Raw genomic sequence first — 13938 nt, forward strand, 5'->3', positions numbered from 1 at the left:
TCGCAGACCTACGAAGAAAACAATTAAAATTTGCATAGACATGCACCTGAACTGCTCCAGAAAATGTAAATCATGAGATCAACAATCAAACAGCTGACTCAATCAACCCCTCCGCCACACCTCACCCAAGTCTTTGGTTCCTCAGTCTGTATCGACTACGCGGTATTGTCTCTCCCCCTCCTATGATCCTGTGTCTTCAGCATTAGTCATGTCAGTGCTGTGTCCTTAGCTCAGGCAGCCGTTCACAAGATGGCACTGAAAGCCCACTGGACATGAAAGAGCTGTGTGGTGGTGCTCAGAGGTATTGGAAACTGAAAGGCAAATGACAAGGAAGGGAAAGAAAGTGATGGAAAGAAATGAAAAGCAGAGAGAGGTATTATGAAGGTCTGGCTCCTTTCAAATATTTTGGATATACAGATCCCTCTAATTTTACTCATAGCCCTTTTAAAAATATAATCTGAAATGAGATCACAAGTGTAAGAATAAAATGTTATAATTAAGAAGCCAAATATTGGCACATTAAAAACTCTCTGAAATAAATACCACAAAGCTCAATTTATTTTGGAGTCACTGAAGCCAAGCCATGATCTTTCAGATGGAGGGTTTAGTACAGAAGCTGAACCTGAGGAGATGAAACTGAAGATGTGCAAGGATGTGTTCTCTTCAATACACACCTTTCTGATCTACGTTTTATTGTGTTAGTCTGGGTTGACTAGAGAAACAAATCCACGGATGCTCACGTATGTGTAAGAGAGAGCTTTATATCATGGAGCAATTACATATTGAGAAAAATCCCAGCCCAGTCCAGATCAAGTCCATAAGTCTGATATTAGCCCACAAGTCTGGTACTAGTCTATAAATCACTCCTCAGACTCATGTAGTCACATGCAATGATGCAAAATGTAGCCAGATCACAGGCTGGAGGGAGGGTGCAAAGTCTTGTGGATCCAATGGTGGTGGATGCATCTCTAGTGCTCTGGCTTCCATCAGCGTGGCTTCATGTGGCTTGTCAACAGGAATGTGAAGCAGAGAAAGAGTGTGTCCCACCTCCAGGGAGGAAGTCCCAGAATCCTCGCGATAAGGCCATGCCCACAAGAAGGCTGTGACCTGATCGAAAGGCTAGACTCCACTCCTTCACTCTTAATATCCTCAAGGTGACACGAGATTGTGTAACTACCACAGCGACCCTGCTGGGAGTTCTTCTGAAAGAAATTGGATACCACATGAAGATCTGACATCACTGAGAATGTTTGATATAATAAAGAACCAGGTTCCAGTCTCTCCTCCCATCTTAAATAAATAGACCCAGAAAGATATACGAAACTCTTTGACTGAATGGACCTAAAAATTCTGCTTGTTAAGAACAGGCGTGCTGTGGTGACGAACTGACTATATAAAATTAATTGGGAAATAGGAAAAGATTTCTTGTGGTCATATTGCACCTTTATGCTTCTGAGAGCCCCACAATATTGGTATAATTGTAAATAATGTCAAATATTATTTTCCAGCAAGTATGAATCACAAGTGTCTGAGATAGTTCTGTCTGGGCAGCAGTCATCTCTGAGCACCTTTTTATTTCTGTCCAGAATGTAGTCGCGAAGAGCCTCTGACAGTTATGTTTTGTGAAAGTCAGTACAGAGCCATTCATCGATACTTTGAATAAATTGTATTAATTCAAAAATTGAAAAACTCATGTTAGTTTCCAGGAAATGGAATTGGGGTGGGTGGGCAGGGAGGGAGCCAGTGCTTAGTTTATGGACTTTCTATTTCCCACAGGAAATTTGATTCACTCAAACAATTAGAACTACTCTAGATAAATGGGTAGAAGTGAGACTCTATTTGTATAAATTTATCAACAAGGTTTAAAGTACATGAGTTTGTTAGCTTATTTTGTCAACCTGACTGATAAACACATGTGGGGTTAATTGAAGGGTGGAGGGATAAATGGCTCCATGAGCCTCGCCTTTCTAGTTCTCAGGTCTCTTGCCTTGTGATCGTCAGACCAGAGTGCAGCTGCCATAGCCAGTTTCCTGCTCCAGCTGGCAAGGCTCACTTCCTGCAAGGCATCCCCAAGGAGAAGCCATATGGACCTACCCCGATACTGCCCTGGGTGCTAGAGCAGTTGTGTGGTGTCTCCTGCCAGCGCTGAGATGCTTACACATTCACTGATTTGGCTTTCCTCCTGCAGTCGACATCATAGTGTGTGTTTGGAGGAGGAATTTGTGGATTGGTGTTGGACATATGGGTTAATGTTGGACACGTGGGCTTGGGCAGCACTGGGTTGGGATGTTTTCTTGATGTGCACTAACCCTTTATACATGAGTTTCTATGGATTTGTTTCTCTAAAGTACCCAGTACAGTGCATGTAGGAAAACTCTAAAGGCCTTTTTCTCAATAATGCTTCAAAGGTACCCTAAGATTCCACATGGGAGGGGGAGGGAGGGAAGAAACGGGGAGCTGCTATCAGGGGCTCAAGTTGTAGGCGAATGCTTTGTAAATGATGATGGCAGCATATGTACAAATGTGCTTGACAAAATGGATGAATGTATGGATTGTGATAAGACATTTAAGAGCCCCAATAAAAGTAATAAAAAGATAATAATAAAATTAAGTAATTTGGAAATATATATATGTGTATATATTCCAGATGGGTTCATGATGGATTCATCATAGGAGAAGCAGTATTACACAGTGAAACCTTCTTCCCCATGCGTAGAGCTGCTGAGTAGCCTATGAGCATATATCTGTTCTATAACTAAGTACACATTTTCAAAGAACATAGTCAAAAGTGGATTTAAAGTCTCTTTGCTTCTATGGGTTTTATTACACATGAGATAAACTGATAATTGGATCTAAATTTAGTTCATGAAAATAACCTCTCTGAAGAATAAAGCTCTTATGCTTGCATTAATAAGGCTGATATAAGTAAATTTTATGCAAGTGAGGAATAATGAAAAATGTTCAGTCTAAGGAAAAATTGTACTTTTAGTTATTCTGCATTGATGTTAAGTGGAATTAGTCAATCTAACATGTTATTCCCCCCAAAAGTATTCTAGGACAATTGTATCCTTATTTGAACATACTCTATAGCCTGAAAAATAAAAGATATATATATTTTAGAGCCAAAGAGATAATTTAGTTCCTTGTTAGGCAATTTAAATATTTCCATAGCTTTTCATTGCCTTCAGGCATAATTGGAAAGCTTCTTAGTTGTCTAAATTTTTAAAAATCTTAATCCCTTTACAGTTGTTTAAAGCCATACGTTCAAATGTTGTTTCCATTGAGTGAAGATTCAAAATGGAAATAAATGAATGTATGTGTTCACAATCACATAACAAAGCAAGTTTCTCATAGTGTTTCCCAAAGACACTGCCATGGGGGCCCTGGACTCATCCAGAGGGGCTGCAAAAGAGGATAATGATCCTTTGTCCTGATTATGATCCATCCTACAAACCTGTTTAATTGCTAGAGGAGCACTGAGTACTTTTTTCCTGAAAAGGGAGTGGTGGGTTAAATTAGTCTGGGAACCCGTGTCCCACCATGATCTCACCCTTCTCCCAGGAAATCCACCTTTCTTGACTCGATTCTGTATTTCAAAACCAGAACTCTTATTTTCAGGAATACCACTTGCTATTCCTTCAGGTAAGGCCTTTCACAGAGATCTTGAAAGACGATCATGTCAAGTGTAGATTCCTACAACTGCCATCGAGTCAATTCCGAGTCACGGGAACCCCACGCAGGGTTTCGGAGGTGGCAAACCTTCACGGGAGCAGACACGCTCGTCTTTCTCCCTCGGAGCAGCTGCTGGGTTGCAATGGCTGACTGAGCACCACCTGGGCCCACATGGGGATTAAGAGGCATAATTTGTCCTCCAGTTCGTTTCCTAACCATTTAAAACTGCATGATTTTTTTAACTCAATGCCATTCCCTTACTATTTTAAGAATAACGTATTAGAGCTAATATTTCTATTCATGTTAATTGTGGGCCTTCTATTAAAGGCCTTTTATTTGTTCTCAGTACAGCCTAGATCCAGGGCAGGGCAGTAGAATGGAAGTGTTCTCTCACAGCAAGCCATTTCAAACACTTTCGATTTGTTTTAAACTCTTATTGACTTCAGATCATGCGAAATCTTTATTCAACCATGTATGTCAGATGTCTGAGAAATGTATACCAGCATCATGTTCTTGCTTGGGTCTCTGGGTAGTTCTTTGCAATCACTTCAACAATGTGACTATTTACTTTTGAAGCACATTTAGTCCTTGATAAGAAGTTAATTATCATAGGATCTGTTTAATGCTAGAAGCCCAAGAAACATGGAGGATTCTGCTTGACTCACACAATCAAAATGCAACCCTGACCTGTGATGGTTCCTTTTTCTTTCTTTACAAGTGGGTTTCTAAATCCAAGATTTACTCAACAATATGCCTCTCCTACCTGACCAGCCCCCTTCCATTTTCTCAGCGACCTTCCCTTCCAGCCATTCCTCTAAAGACTCTCCTGGCTTGCAGGCCAGAGAAGTGGGTGGACGTCAGCAGAGGCCGTCAGTCACGTGGTGGAGAAGAACGAAGTGCAGCAGTGGATGTCTATTAAATGGCACGTGGTCCATCTCCTCCCTTCCCCGGAGCTGACAGCCCCGGAGGACTGCCTTGACTGCTCGAAGGTCACTTGAAGTTAGAACCACGGACCTTGAGCTCACACTCCTTGCCACTTGCAGGCAAAAGAAGTATTGTTTAAAGTTCTCACAACATAAAAAACATGACACCGGAGCAGGAGGCCTCCACAAGGTATGAAAATGCCAGCAAATAGATGTGGCATTTTGGCGCCTCGAACGTTGACACACCAAAATTAGAAGGTGTAACCAGTTGAAAAGGAAAACACAAATTTAGGTGGCAAAACAAGACAAAGAAAGCGATCCTTGCAGTGTCTCTTACTCTGTCGCCCGTCTTTGTAGCTTCATAACTGGCTCGCTGGTGTCTATTTATCATTGTCCTCTACAGTCAAAATGCTGCTGCGCTGTTTTCCATGCGTGCCAATGTGGCAAAAAGACGGCTGCTGGGCCAGCAGTTCTTTCCAGCCAGCATATGCAGGGAAGCCACCCTTTGGGTTTATGGCTGTTGTAGCAATTTTCACAGCCTCTTACTGTTTATGGCTTTGGGCTCTTCACCTTGTATGCTACCTGACACCTTGACTCTAAACAAGTGACCTCCTTTTCACTTCATGATCTGTTGCTGCTGCTTGCTGGCATTTTATAGCTAGGCTGCCTCTGGAAATGAACTTCTCCATCTCCTTATAACCCCTCTCCTGTGTCTTCAGCAGTTGGCTCTGCTTGCTTCCTCAGACAGCTGACACTTGGGTGTTCTATTGTCAGAACTGACACAACTAGTGTGGATGCGAGGCCAGAGAAGACTTTCCTGGCTCCCTAAACGCCTGCCACCATCCCATCGAGAGAGGTAGGATTCTTGTTCATTGCTAAGGCAATGGCAAACGACAGTCAGAGTCAAAGACGTCCATGTTTACATGGATGTTGCATGGAAGGAGTCACCAATAACAACCCAAGGCACCATCATGTAACTTCCACTCTGAGCGAGGCACTGTCTATTAAAGGGCACCAATGTTTGTGGGAAAATGGAATGGCAAGATAATGGAATTTCCCCCCACAAACTTTGGAGGCCCCCTCACAGTTGACCTGGAAACCATGGAAATGCCAATAAGTTAGCATTACTTGGATTTTGCTGATGAGCATATTCTGACTGACAAAGAAAATGTCATTTCCCCACCCAGGGTGAGATATCAAGCAAATGGCAGAGCAGAGTGAAATTTAGAACCTAGATTGTCCAGAGCCAAGTGCAAGGTTGCTACCCTGCACACTGATTATGCATTCCGGTGGCCTCGGTCAGTCATGCGCACCTAACACAGAAGCTGGGGCACTCGATAAATGTTTGATGGATCAGTGGGTGAGCACCTGGCTGTGAATTAGTTTACCAGATTGGCTTCCAGTTACCTGGCAAGTATTTGCAATAAATGAGAGCCTCCACAAGTTAGCTGTTAGAGAAGGAAGCAAAGGTGTCATGTGGAGCAGAAAGCCCAGCATCAGCAGTCCAGGTGAGGCACCTTCTAGAGCAGTGGGTCTCTACCTTCCTCATGCCATGACCCTTTCATACGGTTCCTCATGTGGTGGTGACCCCCAACCATAAAATTGTTTTCATTGCTCCTTCATCACTGTCAATTTTGCTACTGTGATGAATCAGGCAACCTCTGTGAAAGGGTCATTGGACTCACAAAGGGTTCGCGACCCGCAGGTTGAGAATCACTGTTCTAGAAAGTCAAGAGAAACTTAAGAAGAGAGTTGGTGTGATTATTCTCTGCCTTGAACTGAGCCCCTCTGAGAGGGAGAGCATGTGCGGAAGCCTGAGGAAGGAAGTGGACTGACAAGACGCCCAGGGGCTGTGCGGGCCGAAGGGCCCGATTATGAAGGAAACGCTGTGAAGCGATTGTAGAGGATGAAGCCAAGAGTTGGAGGTGTTATGTCGGCAAAGGAAGACCTGTTCAGAAAGCCTGGACCAAAGACACATTAACCCCCAGAATGACCAAGAGGCGGTCAGAGGGCTACTACACACACAACTCTTCTCATGGACACACAACCGTTCTACACAACCGTTGTCACGTTTATTATGCCGAGCATGTACACGGTCAGCCAGCTGTGACTGTGTGTTAAAACTATATGTGTCTCTTTCCACCCAAATTCTCCCTTCTCGCTGTCAGTCGAGCTGACGCAGCGCCCTCATTTGCCAAACCTGCTCCGCAAATTCTCACTCTGTGAATGGAAGAATTGCCCGGGGTGGGCTATATGTATTTCACATAAGACTCTTTACGGAGAGCGAAATATCTCACTTGTGAATTACATTTGGCCCTCGTAACCGAGACTAAAATTAACAGTAGCGTAACTAAAATGGACATTTTGCTTTCAATCGAAAGAAGTGAGGAAGGCCAGACCCAGCTGGCATGGGACAGCCGCAGCCAACAAGGGCCCAGGCTCCTTCCATTGCTCTCTTCTTTTTTCCCCCTACTTGTCTCCCAAATATAAAATCAGATGGACAAGTTTGTCAATCTTGTACTATTTGGGGAATTTCTGTTGCACTGGAATGGAACCCGTTGGCAGTGTAGTCTGGTGACAGGTTACGGACAGTGCAGTGTTTTTCTCTTCTGCGATCTTCATTCTCAGCTCTTGGCCTCAAGATTGCTTCACGCTTCACAACAACACTATAGCTTCAGCCGTCACATTGTCATACGGACAGAGAACAGCAGGGAATGTGATGCGGAAAAAACAAACAAACAACACAGTTCCTCAGATATCTAGGATTGGCTTTCAAGGAGACTCACCCAACATTTCCCTCTCATTGGCGAGAACTTAATCAGAGGCAGAGATGCCAACGTTAAGCTGGGCACCTTGACACACGAGGGAAAATCTGAATTCCCTTATAAAGGAACAAGTTTTATATAGGTACCTGTTTGTCTTACCAAAAGCTACTGTTAAAGCAGTAAAATATACAGACTCCAATATAATTATTTTATTGGCTTTTGCACTATCCTTTGGGATTCATTCAACGTTTGCTTCCTTTATTAGCATATAAAATGTAAATGTTAATTCCCCATTGGTACATCCTATATAAAAAACATGCTTGAAGTTGACAAGGATTTCATTGGACTTGGCTCCAGGATGAACACGCACGGACTCGGCAATCAAGAAATCAAACTGTGCGTGCCTTGGCACGTGTGCTACACTAAACCTCCAAAGTGACAGAGAACAAGAAGTCCTTGTAAAGACCAAGGCGCATCCGACGGAAGTGCCATGGTGTCTTCAATGGCCTCGTGCCTATCCGAAAGCCGGACAATGAATAATGAAGATCAGAGACGAAGCGATGTATGTGAATGATAGTTGTGGCATAGAATATGGAAAGTACCATGCACTTCCAGGAGAACAAGCAAATCCATCTCAGAAGAAGTGCTGTCAGGAGGCATAAAGTGGCGGTTCCTGGAAAGAGAGATGACCTCCAATGAGATGGATTGACCCAGCGGCTGTAACAATGAGCTCACACACGACGCTGGTGGTGACGAGAGTGCATGTCCTTCTCACGTGCTCAGGGTCGCTATGAGCGGGGACTGACTCTGTGGCATCTGACAGCAACAATCACACATATAAAGATCACCACGCTGATCTAGTCTACGCCCCAAACCAGACTGGGCACACTGAAAGGTTGTTGTCGAACAGAAACTCAGTAGCACCGAGTTGATCCTGACTCCGAGCGACCCTATATCGGGTTCCTGAGGCTGCATATCTATATGGGAACAGATATTGGACAAGGACATCATGGGAACAGATCGCCTCATTTTTCTCCTGCAAAGCAGCTAGTGGTTTGAACCAGCAACCGTTCCATTAACCATCCCATACTTACCCGGTTAGCACCACAAGAGCTCGTGTTAGAGGGCTGTGCTTAGTGAAAAAGCTCGTTCATTTTGGATTCCGACCTTGAGGCGAGAGTTTGCTGTCAGCAGTGAAGAGTAAGTAGTTCAGGGTGAGAGTAGTACCCATTTGCTGATGAGTTGACCCCAACACATGATAAGCCGCGGGTTGGAGTGGAACTGCCTAACTTGAGGGTTGCTTGGCTGTCTGTCATCTTGATGGAAGCAGAGCTCCGGGCTTTCCTAACATGGCCTTGCTTGGTGGGTTCAAGCTGTCAACTTTTCAATTAGTTGTGGGTGGGTGCCAGTCAGTTAGTTGGGATTCCTAACAACCCTACGTTCAACAGAGCAAAGCACTGCCCGGTCCAGTGCCATGTCCACAATCCTTGCTGTTTGAGCCTGTCGTGGCAGCCCCTCTGTCAGCCATCTCAAGAAGGGGCTCCTCCTTCTTTGATCCCCGCTGCTTCCCGGCCTGCTGTGCTTCTTTAGGCACTGGCCCCCCCAGAGAACATGCCCAAAGCATGTGAGGCAAAGTGGCCCCTTCCTCCAAGGAGCGCTCTGGCTGATGAGCTTACTGGGAGACAAACGCGTGCCGGTTTGTCGTCTTAGGCCGGTGCGTGGCACTCAACAATCGTGGCCAGCAGCGTAATGCCAAAGCAGCCATTCCCACCCAGGGCGATCCCTGCATCGGCCAGCAGCGCAGGAGTAGATGGAGCTCCTGTGGGTGTCGACGCAGTCCGTGCTGCCCGGGGGTGCTGCGGTCTGCGTGGGCCGCCTTCCTTCGTTGCCTCCAGCCCAGGTTCCTATACCATCCCCACACAATAGTAAAAGGTCGGCGCTTTCAATGTCTTGCCTAAGCCCAGAGGTCACTTCCTCTCCGTGGAGATCAAGTCTCATTCCCTGGGAAGTGTGTATCGGAGTCAAGTCACCCGCCTGGTGCGAGGCTGGTTTGCCCCTTGAGTACGCGGGGTAAATCGAGCTTCTTTCTACTCAGAACTTGGACCTCGGACTTAGAAACAGTTGTTTAATTTCGGCAAGTGACTCCAACCTGACTGTCCATTTGGGAAGTGTAGTCTGCCAGTTTGACTGAGCAGTGAAATCCCATTCCAGAGAGGAGCAAATGAAGACAGGTTTTGGGGATCCACGCGGTTCCCTTGCATCCTTACAATAACCCCTCTTATTTGCATGCACCATCTTACAATGGGGTGCTGCATCGTACAGCCACTGTCCTTGCTCAGAACCTGCTGACTGTCCCTCTCGGTGACTCAGTGTAGGAGTCGGGGGATTTGCCAGCTTCCCTTTTCTATGCCTGAATTTAGAAGCCTCAAAATCTGCTGACTTCCCCTCTCCGTGCATCCATTTCCAAATCTCTTCAAGTCAAAAAATAACATCGGATAATAACTCGCTCAGCTGGTGGGGATTATGCCGAGGATCAAATGAGACTGCACACATCCTTCAAAAACTGTAACCACTGTACAACTCGGATGTTCAATTATTATGACAGTGCTGCACAATGTTCAGCAACTGGAGACCCAACGGATGAGGCGAAGCAGGAAGACTTTCACGCCTGGAGCAGAGGAATCACGTGTATAACTAGTATAAAAAGAGTATGTAGGTGGGATAGTTAATTTTGTAAGAAGCAAGGGTTGGAGGATAAAACTTTTATAACGATCTGAGCAGTCATCGCTAACAGCATGCCCCCCACCCCCTGCCATTGAGGTGGTTCTGACTCAGAGTGACCCCCAAGGGTTTCTGAGACGACAGATCTTGACAGGAGCGGTTATCCTCATCTTTCTCCTGCACAGCAGCTGGAGGATTTGAACTGCCCACCTTGTCGATTCATTTGGTGGGGCAGACTAGAGGAGTGATATAGGTAACCCAGTAAGGGTAGAAGGATTGTGTCTCCAAGAACAAAATTCGTCGAAGCGATAAGATTTAGTTAAAAGAGAAACGTAATTTCTTAGAGGCATAAGTACGTATTTTGTAAATGAAATCACTTCTCTTATAACTGCCGTTATGTTCAATGTTTCAATGCATTTTAATTAACGACAGGCTGACTATAGAATGAACATGGAAGTCTCCCATCTCACAGTCCCGAACATCAGCATTTTATGTCTGTGGTTGGTATCCGTGAGGTGTCCCAGCTCGACAGGCAGCTCTGTGACAGACTACTTCAGGTAATGGTATAAGGTAGGGAAGCATCGAAGTCTGCGCGAGAGCTGGTTTGCTGAAGGCACAAGTAGTTGAGTTTTACCGCGCATAGAGTTGGCAAAGTGCGGTAGCAAGGTAAAAAGACCAAGAAAGAAAGAGCTAAGAGACTGAGGAATAACAGGTTAGTGTTGTGCTGAGGTGCGAGGAAAAGGAGCTTGTCAAAGATGACATTATGATTAGAAATATCGAAGGCCTCACAGACATCTATAAAGGGTGGAATATGTGTACCCCCAAAATATAGCTATGCCCGAATCTCTGGAACCAGTGACTATTGCTTTGGACAGAAAAAGGCTCTTTGCAGATATAATTAAAATATTTGAGATGATCAGGGTGTGTTTTAAACCAAATAACTAAACAAACAACCAACAAAACCTCACTGCCATCGTGCTCACAAACTCAATGCTGACTCACAGTGACATCCCCCCTCTCATCCCCAGTAGGTTTCCAAGACTGTAACTGTTTACAGGAGTAGAAAATCAAGTCTTTCTCCTGTGGAGCTGCTGGTGGCTTTGAACTGCTGACCATGTGCATCGCAGCCGAACACATAAGCACTACACCACCAGAGCTCCTAACCAAATGACCAAGGGTCCTGTAAAAGAAAGGCAGAGGAAGACATGGAAGTAACAGAAAAGAAGACACCTGACCACAGAGGCAGGGATGAGAGTGAATTGGCCACAAACCAAGGAATGTGTCAACCATTGGAAGTTAGGAGGCATAGAAGGAATTCCCCGCCCCTCAAGCCTCCAAAGGGGGCATGTCTCAGCTAACATCCTGATTTAGGGCTTCTGGTCTCCAAAAGGGTGAGACTACAAATCCCTCTGGTTTTAAACTATTGCGTGTGGTAATTTGTTATAGTAACCACAGGAAATGAGTCCAGTATCTGAACCTGACTACAATTGACTTTGCTCCTCTGAAGGAAGACACAGATGGCTGTCAGAAAGTAGTTCAGCGGAGTGAGAGTAAGCAATGTACTGCGTTGTAAGATAAGTTACCCAAACTTGCTCAGGTCATAGTGTCCTTAGTATCTTCATAATTGTTTAATCAGGCTTTCACACCACAACAATTACTCAGCCAGTTAGTTCATAGTCAGTTACAAGGGATTTACTCAGTACTTGTCCCAGTAACATTGAAACACCGGTCCTAGTGCTTGACATTATGCACACGAATGAAAAGAACACGGAATGTTTGATTTTATTTTTGTCCAATGGGAGGCAAACCACTGTCGGACACATGGAGCTCTAGTGTGAATGGCTACTGCCACAGCCTGTTCTACACTGGAGGTCTCCCAGTACCTGCTGGAAATCCAAGTTTGCAAAGAAGTGCCATTACAAGCAAAGAGGTGGCATGACCTCATGTTGGAACTGTGAACTAGCTCTACTTTGGGCAGTGTCACAAAAGTGACAAGCAGTCCTGCATTTCCCTCAGGAGTTTGCAATATGTCCCAGGAAGTGCCAAGAGTTTACTGTGGAGCCTGGCGGGAGCACCTCACACACTGTTTAGGAATGGTGGACTTAAGGAGCGAGAGAAGAATGAGTAGGTAGAAAGTGTAGGTGGCATTTCTGAGCAGTCTAGCTGGGACATAAGGTAAGGAAGTCAGAAGGTAATGTTCAAAATTCAAGTGGATGGACAATTAATGCTCACCCCCCCAAAAAATTTGTAAAATGTAAATACCTTTAAGCAGTGTTTTCCATGAAAGATTCTTTACTTTATTTCCTTCAGTAAGACATTTAGTATCTTTAATAGTATGTATGTACATTATTACATTGTACAGAATCTGCACAATGTTTCAATTTGTTGCCATTCAATGATGACTCATAGCGGCCCCCTGTGTGTTTCCAAGACTGTAACTGTATACGGGGAGCAGAAAACCTAGTCTTTCTCCTGTGGAACTGTTGATGGTTTTGAACTGCTGACTCTGTGGATCACGGCCCAACGTGTATGCATTGGCTCAATGGCAATGAATTTTACATCATAGCCTTAAAAAGTCATAGGACGGGGGTCAATTTTGCCACAGGTGTAGTTAGAAGTGCAATGCTTAAGCCACAGCACCACCAAAGATTCTTCACTTCCAGGCTTCCTTATACTCCTGACACAACCTAGCACAGTTAGTCAACGATGGTGCCTTGAATATCAAGCACTTTCATAGAGTTATCTATGTGAGACCAAATTGACAACAGCAATTTTAAAGTCGAGATGAAACGTTTAGAGGAGCAAACCAAGCCAGTGCTGTCGCATCCATCTGGACCCAACGCGCCCCATAGAACAGGGAAGAACTTCCCCTGTGAGTTTCGGAGGCTGCAGAGGACAGTGAGGCGCCCTCATGAACAGTGGTGACCAATACGGGGAGAGACGGTGAGGACGGTGACACAATAGGAAGAACGGAATCAATATCTGGGAGCTGCACATTTAGACATTGTTGAATTGGTGCATGTTTTGCTGTGTATACTTTCACCAGCAAATAAATGATAGAAATAGGTTAAAGAATGAGCATCTTTCCAACTTTACCTCTATTTGCAGCAAACCTCCTAGCTAAGAAATAGATTTGAATATATTGTCAATAGGGATGAAAAGGTATCCATCTAGAATAGTTCCCACGAAAGCATCCAGGGCTCACGTTTTGTACGTACATAGCATATAACAAAATGGAGAAAATTATCGATTGCTGATGGACAATACAAAGACTTCATTGGCCGTGCACTGGACAACTTAGCAAATTCCCGGTTCCCTTCTCAGACGTCTTTTTTGGCTCAGAGTAAAATTGTTGTTTCAAAACCAGACACACTGCCATCCAGTCCATGCCGACTCACAGGACTGACTCTAAGTCAGGTACCATGATGTCCATGAGGGTCTGAGTCAAAACCCTGCCATCGGACGCGGTAGAACTGCCCCTGAGGGTTTCTTTACAAGAACAGAAAGCCCCCACTTGCTCCCACAGGGCGGCTGGTGGTTTTGAACTGCTAACCTTATGGTTAGCAGCCCAACTCATAACCATTATGCCACCCGAGCTCCTTAATGTGCCCACGACCCTTGCCATTTTGATGTCAAACTACTATGTTAGCAGAACATCAGCACTTTCCTCTGGATGTCAGGCTGCTCCCAACCTAACTGGAGTTTCTTTTTCTTCAGGATTCAGTTTTCAGTGTTCTTCTCTAGGTAAGAATGTGGAAGAGTGCTTTTCATCATCAGTACTTTTGAACAATAGCAATCCCCTTAAGCAATTTCCCTTTGCCACTAGGGCATGAGTCAGTTAAAAATTTTCAGGTGAG

The 13938-nt window shown here is 44.8% G+C and overlaps 1 non-coding gene across 1 annotated transcript; it reads right to left on the reverse strand.

Annotated features, from left to right (window-relative positions):
• Positions 1-7066: 7066 nt before the first annotated feature.
• Positions 7067-7192, reverse strand: LOC142452246 (small nucleolar RNA SNORA54). The gene has a single exon (XR_012785269.1). It is a non-coding gene; the product is annotated as a small nucleolar RNA SNORA54 (small nucleolar RNA).
• Positions 7193-13938: the final 6746 nt, after the last annotated feature.

Source organism: Tenrec ecaudatus, chromosome 6 (assembly GCF_050624435.1).
Source record: "Tenrec ecaudatus isolate mTenEca1 chromosome 6, mTenEca1.hap1, whole genome shotgun sequence".
Taxonomy (NCBI): domain Eukaryota; kingdom Metazoa; phylum Chordata; class Mammalia; order Afrosoricida; family Tenrecidae; genus Tenrec; species Tenrec ecaudatus.